Here is a 17690-nt window from a genome sequence, read left to right as displayed (position 1 = left end):
CAGGTATTCAACCCTATATTACCAGACAGTGTGTGAGTGTTCAGGTATTCAAGTCTATATTACCAGACAGTGTATAGTATCCAGGCTGTCTATATTACCAGACAGTGTGTGAGTGTTCAGGTATTCAAGCCTATATTACCAGACAGTGTGTGAGTGTTCAGGTATTCAACCCTATATTACCAGACAGTGTGTGAGTGTTCAGGTATTCAACCCTATATTACCAGACAGTGTGTGAGTGTTCAGGTATTCAACCCTATATTACCAGACAGTGTGTGAGTGTTCAGGTATTCAACCCTATATTACCAGACAGTGTATGAGTATCCAGGTATTCAACCCTATATTACCAGACAGTGTGTGAGTGTTCAGGTATTCAACCCTATATTACCAGACAGTGTGTGAGTGTTCAGGTATTCAACCCTATATTACCAGACAGTGTATGAGTGTTCAGCTATTCAACCCTATATTACCAGACAGTGTGTGAGTGTTCAGCTATTCAACCCTATATTACCAGACAGTGAGAGTATCCAGGTATTCCACCCTATATTACCAGACAGTGTCTGAGTGTTCAGGTATTCAACTCTATATTACCAGACAGTGTGTGAGTGTTCAGGTATGTGTTACCTGATCCCAGATCAAATGGCATCCTGTTACCTGATCAGAGTTCCTATTACCTGATCAGAGATCCTATTTCCTGATCAGAGATCACATGGCATCCTGTTACCTGATCAGAGATCACATGGCATCCTGTTACCTGATCAGAGATCAAATGGCATCCTGTTTCCTGATCAGAGACCACATGGCATCCTGTTACCTGATCAGAGTTCCTATTACCTGATCAGAGATCCTATTTCCTGATCAGAGATCACATGGCATCCTGTTACCTGATCAGAGATCACATGGCATCCTGTTACCTGATCAGAGATCAAATGGCATCCTGTTTCCTGATCAGAGTTGGCATCCTGTTACCTGAGTCAGAGTTCCTATTACCTGATCAGAGATCCTATTTCCTGATCAGAGATCACATGGCATCCTGTTACCTGATCAGAGATCACATGGCATCCTGTTACCTGATCAGAGATCAAATGGCATCCTGTTTCCTGATCAGAGATCACATGGCATCCTGTTACCTGATCCCAGATCACATGGCATCCTGTTACCTGATCACAGATCCATGGATATCCTGTAGTTACCTGTCAGAGATCACATGGCAGTTACTGTTTCTGATCAGAGATCACATGGCATCCTGTTACCTGATCCCAGATCACATGGCATCCTGTTACCTGATCACAGATCACATGGCATCCTGTTACCTGATCAGAGATCACATGGCATCCTGTTACCTGATCAGAGATCCTGTTACCTGATCAGAGATCACATGGCATCCTGTTACCTGATCACAGATCACATGGCATCCTGTTACCTGATCATAGACCACATGGCATCCTGTTACCTGATCATAGACCACATGGCATCCTGTTACCTGATCATAGATCACATGGCATCCTGTTACCTGATCACAGATCACATGGCATCCTGTTACCTGATCAGAGATCACATGGCATCCTGTTACCTGATCACAGATCACATGGCATCCTGTTACCTGATCATAGATCACATGGCATCCTGTTACCTGATCAGAGATCACATGGCATCCTGTTACCTGATCAGTCTGGCATCCTGTTACCAGGATATGGCATCCTGTTACCTGATCACAGATCACATGGCATCCTGTTACCTGATCACAGATCTGGCATCCTGTTACCTGATCATAGATCACATGGCATCCCCTGATCAGAGATCACATGGCATCCTGTTACCTGATCCCAGATCACATGGCATCCTGTTACCTGATCATAGATCACATGGCATCCTGTTTCCTGATCAGAGATCACATGGCATCCTGTTACCTGATCCCAGATCACATGGCATCCTGTTACCTGATCATAGATCACATGGCATCCTGTTTCCTGATCAGAGATCACATGGCATCCTATTACCTGATCCCAGATCACATGGCATCCTGTTACCTGATCATAGATCACATGGCATCCTGTTTCCTGATCAGAGATCACATGGCATCCTGTTACCTGATCACAGATCACATGGCATCCTGTTACCTGATCAGATAAATAAAAAATATCCCGAACACAGATCATATGGTACCCTATATGCTGATCAGAAGTAGTGCACTATGTAGGAGTAGGGTTTTATACAGGCTTGTCTGGTTCTGGGACACAGGAACAGATCAGTCTTAGTTAGTAGCAGTCTTAGGAATTACAGCTGGATCCAGGCTTAGTGCTCTACAACACAGGCTGATTGGACCCAGGCTTAGTGCTCAATAACACAGGCTGACTAGATCCAGGCTTAGTGCTCTACAACACAGGGATTAGACCCAGGCTTAGTGCTCAATAACACAGGTTGACTAGATCCAGGCTTAGTGCTCAACAACACAGGCTGATTAGACCCAGGCTTAGTGCTCAATAACACAGGCTGACTAGATCCAGGCTTAGTGTTCAACAACACAGGCTGATTAGATCCAGGCTTAGTGCTCTAAAACACAGGCTGATTGGATCCAGGCTAAGTGCTCAACAACACAGGCTGATTAGATCCAGGCTAAGTGCTCTACAACACAGGCTGATTGGATCCAGGCTTAGTGCAACACAGACTGATTGGACCTAGGCTTAGTGCTCTACAACACAGACTGATTGGACCCAGGCTTGTGCTCTACAACACAGGCTGATTATACCCAGGCCAGTGATATACAACACAGGCTGATTGGACCCAGGCTTAGTGCTCTACAACACAGGCTGATTGGACCCAGGCTTAGTGCTCTACAACACAGGCTGATTAGATCCAGGCTTAGTGCTCTACAACACAGGCTGATTAGATCCAGGCTTAGTGCTCTACAACACAGGCTGATTAGACCCAGGCTTAGTGCTCAAGCAACACAGGCTGATTAGACCCAGGCTTAGTGCTCTACAACACAGGCTGATTAGACCCAGGCTTAGTGCTCAACAACACAGGCTGATTAGACCCAGGCTTAGTGCTCAACAACACAGGCTGATTAGAGCCCAGGCTTAGTGCTCTACAACACAGGCTGATTAGACCCAGGCTTAGTGCTATACAACACAGGCTGATTGGAGCACATTGATTGGATGGCCAAGTCAGTCCATCAGTGGAGTTAATGTCTCAGTGTTGTGAAGCAGGCTTCTTGGTTTACTTTATTCCAGTTTAAACGATGAACAAAGATTAAGTTTATTCCAGTTTAAAGGAATAACAAAGATTACGTTTATTCCAGTTTAAAGGAATAACAAAGATTTAAGTTTATTCCAGTTTAAAGGAATAACAAAGATTAAGTTTATTAAGTTTATTCCAGTTTAAAGGAATAACAAAGATTACGTTTATTCCAGTTTAAAGGAATAACAAAGATTAAGTTTATTAAGTTTATTCCAGTTTAAAGGAATAACAAAGATTAAGTTTATTAAGTTTATTCCAGTTTAAAGGAATAACAAAGATTAAGTTTATTAAGTTTATTCCAGTTTAAAGGAATAACAACGCTCTGATTAAGATCATGTGACATTGAGTAAAAATGGCTTCTTTGATAAACCACAAATGTCCACGTCCACGGACATGCTGATGTTAGTATGAATTGTGACAATTTATCCGGCTTCTATTTTCTTAATTTTTTAGGTTGCACAGTACAGAAGTCAACAGGATACACAATATGGTGCCATATTTCCTGTATCAGATGTTGTGAAGGTTGAATGTTGTCTTAGGGAGAAACCAGCCCACGGGTGTTTGATGTTTCCTTACTATTGGCACAGTGAACTGTGGTGGGTTTGATGTTGACAGGAGACAATCCTGATTTCTGTTTCTCTCTGTCTCTCTGTTCTCTGTCTCCCTCTCTCCTAGTTACTCTCTCTCTCTCTCTCTCTCTCTCTGTCCTCAGCTATCTAGTTCTCTCTCAGTCTATTACCTCAGTCTCTCTCTCTCAGGAACTCTCTTAAGGATCTCTCTCTGTCTCTCTGTCTCTCTCTCTCTCTCTCTCTCTCTCTGTTTTCCCCTCTCTCTATCCTCTCTTTCTCCTCTCATATTCTCTCCAGCTGTTTTTAGTTACTCAGGTCTCTCTCTCTTTCTGTCTCTCTCAGACACTGTCTGAGTTCTCTCTCTCTCTCTCATACCCAGCACTAGTTCTCTGAGTGTTCAGGTATTCAACAGCTCTAGTTCTCAGTCTCTATTCTCTCTCTATTCTCAGCTCTCTCTCTTCAGACTCTCTCTTCTCTCAGGATCTCTCCAGCTCTTCAGACAGTGAGTCTCTCTCTCTCTCTATTCCCTCTCTCTGTCTTACCTCAGTCTGAGTATTCAGGCTCTAGTTCTACTCTCCTGATCTACCCAGCTCTCTCTCTCTCAGGATCTCTCAACCCTATCTCTCTACTACAGTCTCTCTCAGTCTCAGGTATTCTCTGTATTCCTCTCAGTCTCTACCCAGCTGTCTGTTACTCAGGTCTTCTCCCAGGATCTACCCTCTCTCTGTTTTCTTCCCTCTCTCCAGCTCAAATTGAAATTATTCCTTGCAAGATATGTGGAGATAAGTCATCAGGCATCCACTACGGCGTGATCACCTGCGAAGGCTGCAAGGTAAGGAGAAACATACGTGTATTACATCACTTCCTGCCGGGGTCGCCATGGAGACGGCACTCGACAACGACCGTTGGGCTCCTCCTCTCCCTTTTTCTTTTCTCAGACACAGTTGGACAGAATTGCTTTCAGAAATCTCTCCATGTTAATAAGTCTTCAGAGGGAAAACTTCAAAGTTATGAACAATGACAGACAGTTTCTGTGTTGTTATTCAATCAGCACTATACTTCCTTTGAGAATGGGGGGAAAAAACTAAAATAATATCTTTAACCGCCTACATTCAAGCAACAACAACTAAAATATGTATTTTATAGAAAAGCTGCAAAGGTTGCTTTACACAAAGTAAGAAACCACTTTTAGTTGTATTAAGTCATTCCAACACTATTTTAATTCTACTGTAAGGACTATCTATATCGGTATGTTTCACATGTTGAAACTGTTGCCTCTTAGCTCTCTCTCTTATATCAGTAACAGTGTATAGTGGTTATTAGTCACTCTCCTGTCCTGGGGTCTCCTCTCAGTAATATAGTGATTATTAGTCATCTCCTGTCCTGGGGGTAACGGTCTCCTCTCTCAGTAATGTAGTGATTATTAGTCATCTCCTGTCCTACCAGACAGGTGAGTCCTCTCAGTAATATAGTGATTATTAGTCATCTCCTGTCCTGGGAGAAAGTGTCTCCTCTCAGTAATATAGTGATTATTAGTCATCTCCTGTCCTGAGAAACGGTCTCCTCTCAGTAATATAGTGATTATTAGTCATCTCCTGTCCTGAGAAATATTCCTCTCAGTAATATAGTGATTATTAGTCATTCCTGTCCCTAACGGTCTCCTCTCAGTAATATAGTGATTATTAGTCATCTCCTGTCCTGGAGAAACGGTTCCTCTCAGTAATGTAGTGATTATTAGTCATCTCCTGTCCTGGAGAAACGGTCTCCTCTCAGTAATATAGTGATTATTAGTCATCTCCTGTCCTCGGGTAACAGTGTCCTCTCAGTAATATAGTGATTATTAGTCATCTCCTGTCCTGGGGTAACCTCTCCTCTCAGTAATGTAGTGATTATTAGTCATCTCCTGTCCTAGAAACGGTCTCCTCTCAGTAATATAGTGATTATTAGTCATCTCCTGTCCTGGAGAAACGGTCTCCTCTCAGTAATATAGTGATTATTAGTCATCTCCTGTCCTGAGTAACGGTCTCCTCTCAGTAATATAGTGATTATTAGTCATCTCCTGTCCTGGGGTCTCTCTCAGTAATGTAGTGATTATTAGTCATCTCCTGTCCTATATAACGGACAGTAATATAGTGATTATTAGTCATCTCCTGTCCTATCTCCTCTCAGTAATATAGTGATTATTAGTCATCTCCTGTCCTGGGGTAACGGTCTCCTCTCAGTAATGTAGTGATTATTAGTCATCTCCTGTCCTGGGTAACGGTTCCTCTCAGTAATATAGTGATTATTAGTCATCTCCTGTCCTCGGGGTAACGGTCTCCTCTCAGTAATGTAGTGATTATTAGTCATCTCCTGTCCTGTAACGGTCTCCTCTCAGTAATATAGTGATTATTAGTCATCTCTGTCCTGAGATTAACGGTCTCCTCTCAGTAAGTGTGATTATTAGTCATCTCCTGTCCTGGGGTCTCCTCAAGTAATCTAGTGATTATTAGTCATACCTGTCCTGGGGTAACGGTCTCCTCTCAGTAATATAGTGATTATTAGTCATCTCCTGTCCTTAACGGTCTCCTCTCAGTAATATAGTGATTATTAGTCATCTCCTGTCCTGGGGTCTCCTCTCAGTAATATAGTGATTATTAGTCATCTCCTGTCCTTAACGGTCTCCTCTCAGTAATATACCAGATTAGTCATCTCCTGTCCTCGGGGTAACGGTCTCCTCTCAGTAATATAGTGATTATTAGTCATCTCCTGTCCTCGGGGTTAACGGTCTCCTCTCAGTAATATAGTGATTATTAGTCATCTCCTGTCCTGGGGTGTTCAGGTCTCCTCTCAGTAATATAGTGATTATTAGTCATCTCCTGTCCTGGTGTAACGGTCTTCTCAGTAATATAGTGATTATTAGTCATCTCCTGTCCACAGGTCTCCTCTTAATATAGTGATTATTAGTCATCTCCTGTCCTGGGGTATTCAACCTCTCAGTAATATAGTGATTATTAGTCATCTCCTGTCCTGGGGTAACGGTCTCCTCTCAGTAATATAGTGATTATTAGTCATCTCCTGTCCTAGTGTCTCCTCTGAGTAATGTAGTGATTATTAGTCATCTCCTGTCCTGGTGGTAACGGTCTCCTCTCAGTAATGTAGTGATTATTAGTCAGGCTTAGTCTCCTCTCAGTAATATAGTGATTATTAGTCATCTCCTGTCCTGGGGTAACGGTCTCCTCTCAGTAATATAGTGATTATTAGTCATCTCCTGTCCCAGGTAATGGTCTCCTCTCAGTAATATAGTGATTATTAGTCATCTCCTGTCCTAACGGTCTACTCTCAGTAATCAGTGATTATTAGTCATCTCCTGTCCTGTTACCTCTCAGTAATATAGTGATTATTAGTCATCTCCTGTCCTCGGGGTAAGGTCTCCTCTCACATATAGTGATTATTAGTCATCTCCTGTCCTGGGGTAACGGTCTCCTCTCAGTAATATAGTGATTATTAGTCATCTCCTGTCCTCCTGGTACTCTCAGTAATATAGTGATTACAGTCATCTCCTGTTACCTGTCTCCTCTCAGTAATATAGTGATTATTAGTCATCTCCTGTCCTGGGGTAACCTCTCAGTAATGTAGTGATTAGGTCATCTCCTGTCCTGGAGAAACGGTCTCCTCTCAGTAATATAGTGATTATTAGTCATCTCCTGTCCTCGGGTAACGGTCTCTCTCAGTAATATAGTGATTATTAGTCATCTCCTGTCCTCGGGTAACGGTCTCCTCTCAGTAATATAGTGATTATTAGTCATCTCCTGTCCTGGAGAAACGGTCTCCTCTCAGTAATATAGTGATTATTAGTCATCTCCTGTCCTGGAGAAACGGTTCCTCTCAGTAATATAGTGATTATTAGTCATCTCACTGTCCTCGATGGTAACGGTCTCCTCTCAGTAATATAGTGATTATTGTCATCTCCTGTCCTGGAAGCGGTCTCCTCTCAGTAATATAGTGATTATTAGTCATCTCTGTCCTGGGGAAACGGTCTCCTCTCAGTAATATAGTGATTATTAGTCATCTCCTGTCCGGGTCTCCTCTCAGTAATGTAGTGATTATTAGTCATCTCCTGTCCTGAGGTAACGGTCTCCTCTCAGTAATATAGTGATTATTAGTCATCTCCTGTCCTGGGTAACGGTCTCCTCTCAGTAATATAGTGATTATTAGTCATCTCCTGTCCTGGGGTAACGGTCCTCTCAGTAATATAGTGATTATTAGTCATCTCCTGTCCTCGGGAAAGGCTGATTCAGTAATATAGTGATTATTAGTCATCTCCTGTCCAAGAAACAGTCTCCTCTCAGTAATATAGTGATTATTAGTCATCTCCTGTTGGGGTCTCCTCTCAGTACATATAGTGATTATTAGTCATTCCTGTCCTGGGGTTCTCTCAGTAATATAGTGATTATTAGTCATCTCCTGTCCTGGGGTAACGGTCTCCTCTCAGTAATATAGTGATTATTAGTCATCTCCTGTCCTGGGGTAAGGGTCTCCTCTCAGTAATATAGTGATTATTAGTCATCTCCTGTCCTAAAGTCTCCTCTCACAATATAGTGATTATTAGTCATCTCCTGTCCTGGGGTCTCCTCTCAGTAATATAGTGATTATTAGTCATCTCCTGTCCTGGGGTAACGGTCTCCTCTCAGTAATATAGTGATTATTAGTCATCTCCTGTCCTGGGGTAACGGTCCTCTCAGTAATATAGTGATTATTAGTCATCTCCTGTCCTGGGGTAACGGTCTCCTCTCAGTAATATAGTGATTACAGGTCATCCTGTCCTGGGGTCTCCTCTCAGTAATATAGTGATTATTAGTCATCTCCTGATTGGACCCAGGCGGTGTCCTCTCAGTAATATAGTGATTATTAGGTCCTGATTAAGATCAGGCTTCTCTACAATGTAGTGATTATTAGTCATCTCCTGTCCTGGAGAATCCTCTCAGTAATATAGTGATTATTAGTCATCTCCTGTCCTGGAGTGCTCAGTAATATAGTGATTATTAGTCATCTCCTGTCCTCGGGTAACGGTCTCCTCTCAGTAATATAGTGATTATTAGTCATCTCCTGTCCTGGGGTCTCCTCTCAGTAATGTAGTGATTATTTCATCTCCTGTCCTGAGGTAACGGTCTCCTCTCAGTAATATAGTGATTATTAGTCATCTCCTGTCCTCGGGTAACGGTCTCCTCTCAGTAATATAGTGATTATTAGTCATCCCTGTCCTAGGGTCTCCTCTCAGTAATATAGTGGTTATTAGTCATCTCCTGTCCTGGGGTAACGGTCTCCTCTCAGTAATATAGTGATTATTGTCATCTCCTGTCCTGGGGTCTCCTTCAACAATATAGTGGTTTTACTTCATCTCCTGTCCTTAACGGTCTCCTCTCAGTAATGTAGTGATTATTAGTCATCTCCTGTCCTGGGGTAACGGTCTCCTCTCAGTAATATAGTGATTATTAGTCATTCCTGTCCTGGGGTCTCCTCTCAGAATATAGTGATTATTCAGTTTGGGGTAAGGAATAACTCAAATGTAGTGATTATTAGTCATCTCCTGTTTAACGGTCTCCTCTCAATAATATAGTGATTATTAGTCATTCCTGTCCTCGGGGTAACGGTCTCCTCTCAGTAATGTAGTGATTATTAGTTTCCTTCCTGGGGTAACGGTCTCCTCTCAGTAATATAGTGATTATTAGTCATCTCCTGTCCTGAGGTAACGGAATCCTCTCAGTAATGTAGTGATTATTAGTCATTCCTGTCCTCGGGTAACGGTCTCCTCTCAGTAATGTAGTGATTATTAGTCATCTCCTGTCATTGGGTAACAGTCTCCTCTCAGTAATATAGTGATTATTAGTCATCTCCTGTCCTGGGGTAACGGACATCCCTCTCAGTAATATAGTGATTATTAGTCATCTCCTGTCCTGGGGTCTCCTCTCTTCCTGGGGTAACGGTCTCCTCTCAGTAATATAGTGATTTTAGTCATCTCCTGTCAGTAACGGTCTCCTCTCAGTAATATAGTGATTATTAGTCATCTCCTGTCCTGGGGTCTCCTCTCAGTAATGTAGTGATTATTAGTCATCTCCTGTCCTGGGGAGAAACCAGCCTCAGTAATGTAGTGATTATTAGTCATCTCACTGTCCTGGGTAACGGTTTGTAATATAGTGATTATTAGACATCTGACTGTCTGGGGTAACGGTCTCTCTCTGTATAGTGATTATTAGTCATCTCCTGTCCTCGGGGTAACTCTCTCTCAGTAATATAGTGATTATTAGTCATCTCCTGTCCTGGGGTCTCCTCTCAGTAATATAGTGATTATTAGTCATCTCCTGTCCTGGGGTAACGGTCTCCTCTCAGTAATATAGTGATTATTAGTCATCTCCTGTCCTGGGGTAACGGTCTCCTCTCAGTAATATAGTGCTGTCATCTCCTGTCCTGGGGTCTCCTCTGAGTAATGTAGTGATTATTAGTCATCTCCTGTCCTGGGGTAACGGTCTCCTCTCAGTAATGTAGTGATTATTAGTCATCTCCTGTCCTGGGCTCGGTCTCCTCTCAGTAATATAGTGATTATTAGTCATCTCCTGTCCTGGGGTAACGGTCTCCTCTCAGTAATATAGTGATTATTAGTCATCTCCTGTCCAGAAACGGTCTCCTCTCAGTAATATAGTGATTATTAGTCATCTCCTGGGGTAACGGTCTCCTCTCAGTAATATAGTGATTAGTCATCTCCTGTCCAGTAACGGTCTCCTCTCAGTAATATAGTGATTATTAGTCATCTCCTGTCCTGAGAATGGGGGGGAAAAAACTAAAATAATATCTTTAACGGTCAACTCTCAGTAATATAGTGATTATTAGTCATCTCCTGTCCTCGGGGTAACGGTCTCCTCTCAGTAATATAGTGATTATTAGTCATCTCCTGTCCTGGGGTAACGGCTCCTCTCAGTAATATAGTGATTATTAGTCATCTCCTGTAAGTAACGGTCTCCTCTCAGTAATATAGTGATTATTAGTCATCTCCTGTCCTGGGGTAACGGTCTCCTCTCAGTAATATAGTGATTATTAGTCATCTCCTGTCCTGGGGTAACGGTCTCCTCTCAGTAATGTAGTGATTATTAGTCATCTCCTGTCCTGGAGAAACGGTCTCCTCTCAGTAATATAGTGATTATTAGTCATCTCCTGTCCTCGGGGTAACGGTCTCCTCTCAGTAATATAGTGATTATTAGTCATCTCCTGTCCTCGGGGTAACGGTCTCCTCTCAGTAATATAGTGATTATTAGTCATCTCCTGTCCTGGAGAAACGGTCTCCTCTCAGTAATATAGTGATTATTAGTCATCTCCTGTCCTGGAGAAACGGTCTCCTCTCAGTAATATAGTGATTATTAGTCATCTCCTGTCCTCGGGGTAACGGTCTCCTCTCAGTAATATAGTGATTATTAGTCATCTCCTGTCCTGGAGAAACGGTCTCCTCTCAGTAATATAGTGATTATTAGTCATCTCCTGTCCTGGGGTCTCCTCTCAGTAATATAGTGATTATTAGTCATCTCCTGTCCTCTCAGTAATATAGTGATTATTAGTCATCTCCTGTCCTGGGGTAACGGTCTCCTCTCAGTAATATAGTGATTATTAGTCATCTCCTGTCCTGGGGTAACGGTCTCCTCTCAGTAATATAGTGATTATTAGTCATCTCCTGTCCTGGGGTCTCCTCTCAGTAATATAGTGATTATTAGTCATCTCCTGTCCTGGGGTAACGGTCTCCTCTCAGTAATATAGTGATTATTAGTCATCTCCTGTCCTGGGGTAACGGTCTCCTCTCAGTAATATAGTGATTATTAGTCATCTCCTGTCCTGGGGTAACGGTCTCCTCTCAGTAATATAGTGATTATTAGTCATCTCCTGTCCTGGGGTAACGGTCTCCTCTCAGTAATATAGTGATTATTAGTCATCTCCTGTCCTGGGGTCTCCTCTCAGTAATATAGTGATTATTAGTCATCTCCTGTCCTGGGGTCTCCTCTCAGTAATATAGTGATTATTAGTCATCTCCTGTCCTCGGGGTAACGGTCTCCTCTCAGTAATATAGTGATTATTAGTCATCTCCTGTCCTGGGGTAACGGTCTCCTCTCAGTAATGTAGTGATTATTAGTCATCTCCTGTCCTGGGGTAACGGTCTCCTCTCAGTAATATAGTGATTATTAGTCATCTCCTGTCCTCGGGGTAACGGTCTCCTCTCAGTAATATAGTGATTATTAGTCATCTCCTGTCCTGGGGTAACGGTCTCCTCTCAGTAATATAGTGATTATTAGTCATCTCCTGTCCTGGGGTCTCCTCTCAGTAATATAGTGATTATTAGTCATCTCCTGTCCTCGGGGTAACGGTCTCCTCTCAGTAATATAGTGATTATTAGTCATCTCCTGTCCTCGGGGTAACGGTCTCCTCTCAGTAATATAGTGATTATTAGTCATCTCCTGTCCTGGGGTAACGGTCTCCTCTCAGTAATATAGTGATTATTAGTCATCTCCTGTCCTGGGGTAACGGTCTCCTCTCAGTAATGTAGTGATTATTAGTCATCTCCTGTCCTGGAGAAACGGTCTCCTCTCAGTAATATAGTGATTATTAGTCATCTCCTGTCCTCGGGGTAACGGTCTCCTCTCAGTAATATAGTGATTATTAGTCATCTCCTGTCCTGGGGTAACGGTCTCCTCTCAGTAATATAGTGATTATTAGTCATCTCCTGTCCTGGAGAAACGGTCTCCTCTCAGTAATATAGTGATTATTAGTCATCTCCTGTCCTGGAGAAACGGTCTCCTCTCAGTAATATAGTGATTATTAGTCATCTCCTGTCCTCGGGGTAACGGTCTCCTCTCAGTAATATAGTGATTATTAGTCATCTCCTGTCCTGGAGAAACGGTCTCCTCTCAGTAATATAGTGATTATTAGTCATCTCCTGTCCTGGGGTAACGGTCTCCTCTCAGTAATATAGTGATTATTAGTCATCTCCTGTCCTGGGGTAACGGTCTCCTCTCAGTAATATAGTGATTATTAGTCATCTCCTGTCCTCGGGGAAACGGTCTCCTCTCAGTAATATAGTGATTATTAGTCATCTCCTGTCCTGGGGTCTCCTCTCAGTAATATAGTGATTATTAGTCATCTCCTGTCCTGGGGTCTCCTCTCAGTAATATAGTGATTATTAGTCATCTCCTGTCCTGGGGTAACGGTCTCCTCTCAGTAATATAGTGATTATTAGTCATCTCCTGTCCTGGGGTAACGGTCTCCTCTCAGTAATATAGTGATTATTAGTCATCTCCTGTCCTGGGGTCTCCTCTCAGTAATATAGTGATTATTAGTCATCTCCTGTCCTGGGGTCTCCTCTCAGTAATATAGTGATTATTAGTCATCTCCTGTCCTGGGGTAACGGTCTCCTCTCAGTAATATAGTGATTATTAGTCATCTCCTGTCCTGGGGTAACGGTCTCCTCTCAGTAATATAGTGATTATTAGTCATCTCCTGTCCTGGGGTAACGGTCTCCTCTCAGTAATATAGTGATTATTAGTCATCTCCTGTCCTGGGGTCTCCTCTCAGTAATATAGTGATTATTAGTCATCTCCTGTCCTGGGGTCTCCTCTCAGTAATATAGTGATTATTAGTCATCTCCTGTCCTGGGGTAACGGTCTCCTCTCAGTAATATAGTGATTATTAGTCATCTCCTGTCCTGGGGTAACGGTCTCCTCTCAGTAATGTAGTGATTATTAGTCATCTCCTGTCCTGGGGTAACGGTCTCCTCTCAGTAATATAGTGATTATTAGTCATCTCCTGTCCTCGGGGTAACGGTCTCCTCTCAGTAATATAGTGATTATTAGTCATCTCCTGTCCTGGGGTAACGGTCTCCTCTCAGTAATATAGTGATTATTAGTCATCTCCTGTCCTGGGGTAACGGTCTCCTCTCAGTAATATAGTGATTATTAGTCATCTCCTGTCCTCGGGGTAACGGTCTCCTCTCAGTAATGTAGTGATTATTAGTCATCTCCTGTCCTCTAACGGTCTCCTCTCAGTAATATAGTGATTATTAGTCATCTCCTGTCCTCGGGTAACGGTCTCCTCTCAGTAATATAGTGATTATTAGTCATCTCCTGTCCTCGGGGTAACGGTCTCCTCTCAGTAATATAGTGATTATTAGTCATCTCCTGTCCTGAGGTAACGGTCTCCTCTCAGTAATATAGTGATTATTAGTCATCTCCTGTCCTGGGGTAACGGTCTCCTCTCAGTAATATAGTGATTATTAGTCATCTCCTGTCCTGGGGTAACGGTCTCCTCTCAGTAATATAGTGATTATTAGTCATCTCCTGTCCTGGGGTAACGGTCTCCTCTCAGTAATATAGTGATTATTAGTCATCTCCTGTCCTCGGGTAACGGTCTCCTCTCAGTAATATAGTGATTATTAGTCATCTCCTGTCCTGAGGTAACGGTCTCCTCTCAGTAATATAGTGATTATTAGTCATCTCCTGTCCTGGGGTAACGGTCTCCTCTCAGTAATATAGTGATTATTAGTCATCTCCTGTCCTCGGGGTAACGGTCTCCTCTCAGTAATGTAGTGATTATTAGTCATCTCCTGTCCTGGGGTAACGGTCTCCTCTCAGTAATATAGTGATTATTAGTCATCTCCTGTCCTGGGGTAACGGTCTCCTCTCAGTAATATAGTGATTATTAGTCATCTCCTGTCCTGGGGTAACGGTCTCCTCTCAGTAATATAGTGATTATTAGTCATCTCCTGTCCTGGAGAAACGGTCTCCTCTCAGTAATATAGTGATTATTAGTCATCTCCTGTCCTGGGGTAACGGTCTCCTCTCAGTAATATAGTGATTATTAGTCATCTCCTGTCCTGGGGTAACGGTCTCCTCTCAGTAATATAGTGATTATTAGTCATCTCCTGTCCTGGGGTAACGGTCTCCTCTCAGTAATATAGTGATTATTAGTCATCTCCTGTCCTGGAGAAACGGTCTCCTCTCAGTAATATAGTGATTATTAGTCATCTCCTGTCCTCGGGTAACGGTCTCCTCTCAGTAATATAGTGATTATTAGTCATCTCCTGTCCTGGGGTAACGGTCTCCTCTCAGTAATATAGTGATTATTAGTCATCTCCTGTCCTGGAGAAACGGTCTCCTCTCAGTAATATAGTGATTATTAGTCATCTCCTGTCCTGGAGAAACGGTCTCCTCTCAGTAATATAGTGATTATTAGTCATCTCCTGTCCTCGGGGTAACGGTCTCCTCTCAGTAATATAGTGATTATTAGTCATCTCCTGTCCTGGAGAAACGGTCTCCTCTCAGTAATATAGTGATTATTAGTCATCTCCTGTCCTGGGGTAACGGTCTCCTCTCAGTAATATAGTGATTATTAGTCATCTCCTGTCCTGGGGTAACGGTCTCCTCTCAGTAATATAGTGATTATTAGTCATCTCCTGTCCTGGAGAAACGGTCTCCTCTCAGTAATATAGTGATTATTAGTCATCTCCTGTCCTGGGGTCTCCTCTCAGTAATATAGTGATTATTAGTCATCTCCTGTCCTGGGGTCTCCTCTCAGTAATATAGTGATTATTAGTCATCTCCTGTCCTGGGGTAACGGTCTCCTCTCAGTAATATAGTGATTATTAGTCATCTCCTGTCCTGGGGTAACGGTCTCCTCTCAGTAATATAGTGATTATTAGTCATCTCCTGTCCTGGGGTCTCCTCTCAGTAATATAGTGATTATTAGTCATCTCCTGTCCTGGGGTAACGGTCTCCTCTCAGTAATATAGTGATTATTAGTCATCTCCTGTCCTGGGGTAACGGTCTCCTCTCAGTAATATAGTGATTATTAGTCATCTCCTGTCCTGGGGTAACGGTCTCCTCTCAGTAATATAGTGATTATTAGTCATCTCCTGTCCTGGGGTCTCTCCTCTCAGTAATATAGTGATTATTAGTCATCTCCTGTCCTGGGGTCTCCTCTCAGTAATATAGTGATTATTAGTCATCTCCTGTCCTGGGGTAACGGTCTCCTCTCAGTAATATAGTGATTATTAGTCATCTCCTGTCCACGGTCTCCTCTCAGTAATGTAGTGATTATTAGTCATCTCCTGTCCTGGGGTAACGGTCTCCTCTCAGTAATATAGTGATTATTAGTCATCTCCTGTCCTCGGGTAACGGTCTCCTCTCAGTAATATAGTGATTATTAGTCATCTCCTGTCCTGGGGTAACGGTCTCCTCTCAGTAATATAGTGATTATTAGTCATCTCCTGTCCTGGGGTAACGGTCTCCTCTCAGTAATATAGTGATTATTAGTCATCTCCTGTCCTGGGGTAACGGTCTCCTCTCAGTAATATAGTGATTATTAGTCATCTCCTGTCCTGGGGTAACGGTCTCCTCTCAGTAATATAGTGATTATTAGTCATCTCCTGTCCTCGGGGTAACGGTCTCCTCTCAGTAATATAGTGATTATTAGTCATCTCCTGTCCTCGGGTAACGGTCTCCTCTCAGTAATATAGTGATTATTAGTCATCTCCTGTCCTGAGGTAACGGTCTCCTCTCAGTAATATAGTGATTATTAGTCATCTCCTGTCCTCGGGGTAACGGTCTCCTCTCAGTAATATAGTGATTATTAGTCATCTCCTGTCCTCGGGGTAACGGTCTCCTCTCAGTAATATAGTGATTATTAGTCATCTCCTGTCCTGGGGTAACGGTCTCCTCTCAGTAATATAGTGATTATTAGTCATCTCCTGTCCTCGGGGTAACGGTCTCCTCTCAGTAATATAGTGATTATTAGTCATCTCCTGTCCTGAGGTAACGGTCTCCTCTCAGTAATATAGTGATTATTAGTCATCTCCTGTCCTGGGGTAACGGTCTCCTCTCAGTAATATAGTGATTATTAGTCATCTCCTGTCCTGGAGAAACGGTCTCCTCTCAGCCGCAAAACTAGACTCTGTCTCAAACAGGCCTTCAGTTTCACTATAGCCATCTGTAATGACAACACTATAGCCATCTGTAATGACAACACTATAGCCATCTCTAATGACAACACTATAGCCATCTGTAATGACAACACTATAGCCATCTGTAATGATAACACTATAGCCATCTGTAATGACAACACTATAGCCATCTGTAATGACAACACTATAGCCATCTCTAATGACAACACTATAGCCATCTGTAATGACAACACTATAGCCATCTCTATTGACAACACTATAGCTATCTGTAATGACAACACTATAGCCATCTCAAATGACAACACTATAGCCATCTCTAATGACAACGCTGTAGCCATCTGTAATGACAACACTATAGCCATCTCTAATGACAACACTATAGCCATCTGTAATGACAACACTATAGCCATCTGTAATGACAACACTAACCTCAGCTTTAGCTGAGGGGATTTTAAACTATTGTTTGACCCTCCCTCCCTCCCTCCCTCCCTCCCTCCCTCCCTCCCTCCCTCCCTCCCTCCCTCCCTCCCCCCTCTCCCCCTCCCTCCCTCCCCTCTCCCTCCCTCCCCCCTCCCCTCCCTCCCTCCCTCTCCCTCCCTCTCCCTCTCTCTCTCCCCCTCCCTCCCTCCCTCCCTCCCTCCCTCCCTCCCTCCCTCCCCCCCTCTCCCTCCCTCCCTCCCTCCCTCCCCTCTCCCTGCCTCCCCTCCCCCTCCCCCTCCCTCCCTCCCTCCCTCCAGGGTTTCTTCAGGAGGAGCCAGCAGAGTAATGCAGGGTACTCCTGCCCTCGTCAGAAGAACTGTTTGATTGACAGGACCAGCAGAAACCGCTGCCAACACTGTAGACTGCAGAAATGCCTGACCGTGGGCATGTCACGGGACGGTATGTATATCAGGGTTGGGGTCAATTCCATTTTA

The 17690-nt window shown here is 43.2% G+C and overlaps 1 pseudogene; it reads left to right on the top strand.

Moving 5' to 3' along the window:
• Nucleotides 1-17690, top strand: part of LOC135565178 (nuclear receptor ROR-alpha A-like) — a 119613-nt pseudogene that overhangs the window by 63402 nt on the left and 38521 nt on the right.

Source organism: Oncorhynchus nerka, linkage group LG27, assembly GCF_034236695.1.
Source record: "Oncorhynchus nerka isolate Pitt River linkage group LG27, Oner_Uvic_2.0, whole genome shotgun sequence".
Classification (NCBI taxonomy): Eukaryota; Metazoa; Chordata; class Actinopteri; order Salmoniformes; family Salmonidae; genus Oncorhynchus; species Oncorhynchus nerka.
This window is presented reverse-complemented; position numbering and strand designations above follow the sequence as displayed.